Raw genomic sequence first — 3,404 nt, forward strand, 5'->3', positions numbered from 1 at the left:
TGATTTCTCCATTTGGCCACTTAACGTTGTGCCTCATCAGGCCAAGTCAACAAAAGTTTGTGAATTATTTAGAAGTCAACAAAAGAATGAGGTTTTTTTTCACCAGATGAAGAGTTCATGATTAAAATCAACAAAAATGTAAACTTTTGGATTTTAATGACATTTTTCCCGATTTATTTTTCATTGTTTTTGAATTTTAGTAATTTAGGAATTTAAGCTTCTTATTAGCTTACATTAACAACATGATTTTAAACATATGATATGTTGAACCAACAAACACGATAACCCTGAAGTTAAAATAAAACATGGTTCAAGACCCGGCGTCCCGGCCCATAGGCCAAGCAAGTGAAGCCATTAGGGCATCAATATTTTTGGGGTATATTTTAGACCAAAAGTTTTAGGTATTTTATGTAGAGAAAAAAAAATGATAAGTTCAGTTGTTATTAGATTTCTTTTTCTTTTAAGTTCAAAAAAAAATTGTAAGTTCAAATTTTATATAAGAAAACAGTATATTTACGGATGAGCATTAGATTAATGAGTGAATGAGCATTACATTAAACTTCTTATTAATGAGTTTTAAACTTGTAGTACTGACACTACAGGAAATGTGGGTATTGATAGCACTAGAAGATAGCGTTTTGTTTGTATATGCTATGTTTGACTGAATCGTGATTTAAAGATAGCGTTTTGTATATTGTAAACGCTACAAATTATTTAAGCGGTATAATGAATGTGACGCGGACTATTTTTTGGTTCGAGATCTTTATTATCCCGCTATTGAAAATGGTAAGAGGGAAAAAAACTAAAATTTTGTCTAAGGCAAAATAAAAGAAAACCCGAAAAGTCATTTCTCATTTTTTTTGCCACCATCGTATCAGTTCAGATCGAGAAGTTCTTGATCTCTTTCGATATCACTCTCACTCGATTTCTCTCAATATCACTCGCTTTCTCAGTCTCTCCCTCTAATTCACACTTTATCTCACTTGATTTCTCAGTCTCTCAACGCAATTTCTCACAATATCCCTGGAATCTTCAATAGGTATGTCTTCATTCAATCGTAGCTTATTTGTTCGTTGGAATGGAAAACGATTTTCATTTGGGGTTGTGTGAACATTGATGCGGAAGTTTGTGATTTTGGGTATCGATTCTGATTTTGGGTTTTGATTCTTAGTTTCGGTGAACATGCATGTCGAAGTTTGGCACATTTATTGTTTTAATTTTGATTTTCTGTTTTGATTATGATTTTTGGGTTTCGATTTTATGATTGAAATTGTTCTTCATTGATCATTTTCAGAAATGGCGAAGACAAGAGGAGGAGGTCAAGTTGGTCCTCGTCGTAGTAGACGTAATCAAGGCTTGGAGGTAGAAGAGATAACAGCACAAGTAGCTCCAGCAGCAACACTAAAGGTGAATAAGAAAAGAAAAGCAAAGAAAGTGGCTAAGAGAAGCAAGAAAGTGGCTGCTCAAGATGATGAGGTAGAAGATGTTACACCGCAAGCAATGTCTGAAGGTGAGAAAGAAGATTCTGAGAAGGGTAATGACAAAGATGTAACACCGGATGCTGATCAGACTGAGAAAGCAATGTCTGATGATGAGAAAGAAGATTCTGAGAAGGATAATGAGAAAGATGTAACACCGGATGCTGATCAGACTGAGAAAGCAATGTCTGAAGATGAGATAGAAGATTGTGAGAAGGGTTTAGAGAAAGATGTAACACCGGAGGCTGATCAGACTGAGAAAGCAATGTCTGAAGATGAGAAAAAAGATTCTGAGATAGAAGCAGAAGCTTGTTTGACTGGACAAGAACAACAGGAGGATGAAGAAGAAGCTGGTAATATGGAAGAAGCTGCCAATATGGAAGAAGATGGTGTTGGCAATGGTCAAGCTAATGCGATTCCTAGCAACACTGATGAAGGAATTCAGATACCGGAGGAAAGAGTGAAAGAAAGAAAAAAAAGAGGACCAACAAAGATGCGTAAAGTGGCTGAAAATCCTAATGAAAAGGTTTCAGTTACTTTCACTGACTTTGGTGATCATGTTGGACCTGGTTCAATAACATTATCATCTTTTCTTGGTGTCCTTGTGAGGGAACACGTTCCGGTTACAATTTCTGATTGGAGGAAAGTTGATGCAGTTACTAAACAAGCAATGTGGGAAGAGATTCAGGTATACATTTATATGAAACTATTTTTTGTTGAACAGATATGAAACATGTTTGACATTTGCTTGTTGTATGTGATGCAGGGGAGGTTTAACTTGCAAGAAGAATGGCAGAGAGTTGTTATCTTGAAGCAAATGGGAAATATCTGGAGGGCTTGGAAGTCAAGGCTATTGTCAAACGTACGAGCTGCGAAGACTGCTGCAAAGAGAATAGATTTAAAACCCAGCAACATCCCATCCGTTCAAGTGTGGAACTCTTGGGTTAGGAGCAAGACTAACTCAGCTTTCACGGTTAGTTATCTACAACAAAGTAACTTTCTTGTTTATATGTCATGTCTGATAGATTTAATCACACTGATATTTATAATGTAGGAAATAAGTAACAAGTACAGGAAGATGAGACAAAATCAGATTCCTCACACCACCAGCCGCAAAGGAATGCTTCGTTTAGCTGATGATATGGTAATAGTAATGGTCAAATATCTATATATATTGTATATCTTGTTAGAATAAAATGGTATTGAGATATTTATGTACTTTATATAGAAAAAAAAGAGTAGAGACCCAAGTAAGGTGACGAGGAGTAAGGTATGGATTGCGGGACACACTCACGCTGATGGTAGACCTGTGAAGCCTCAATTTGCTGAGACTATTGTAAGAATTCTGGAACTTATTATATTGTGTATAATTAAATGTGTGTATAATTACAATCACTTGATAATGACTCTGAGTTTTCGTGTGTTTAAATGTTTGTATCAGGAACAAATACAATCACTTGATAGTCAAATGGACTCTACATCAACTGCTGATAACATAAGGGAAGATGCTGTGAGCAAGATTTTGGGAAAAGACAAACCTGGACGAGTAAGGGGGTTTGGTAGAGGGATTACGGCTACTAAGTTAGCATTTCTGCAATCTAGAGACGCAAAGATGGCAGAAATGGAAAGTGAGATTGAAGAGTTAAAGGGCATTGTCCGAGACTTAGCTGGAAAGAAGGTAATCTATTTCGTTATTGTTCGGTCAATTGGTTTGGTTTTAAGACATTTACGAATTCCTTTTCCTTATTTCAGACAAGTAATGGTGATACTGAAACATCCGCGAGTATTGGTGGATTCAAAAAAGGAGCTAGAGTACAAATATGTGATTGGATTCAATCAGGAGATGTAGTTGTTGGTGAAGGAGAATTATGTTCTGTTGAACCGATGTACAAAATTGGTAATATACCAATTGGTCCTAATGCAATG

The sequence above is a fragment of the Camelina sativa genome, unplaced genomic scaffold, assembly GCF_000633955.1.
Source record: "Camelina sativa cultivar DH55 unplaced genomic scaffold, Cs unpScaffold00675, whole genome shotgun sequence".
NCBI lineage: Eukaryota > Viridiplantae > Streptophyta > Magnoliopsida > Brassicales > Brassicaceae > Camelina > Camelina sativa.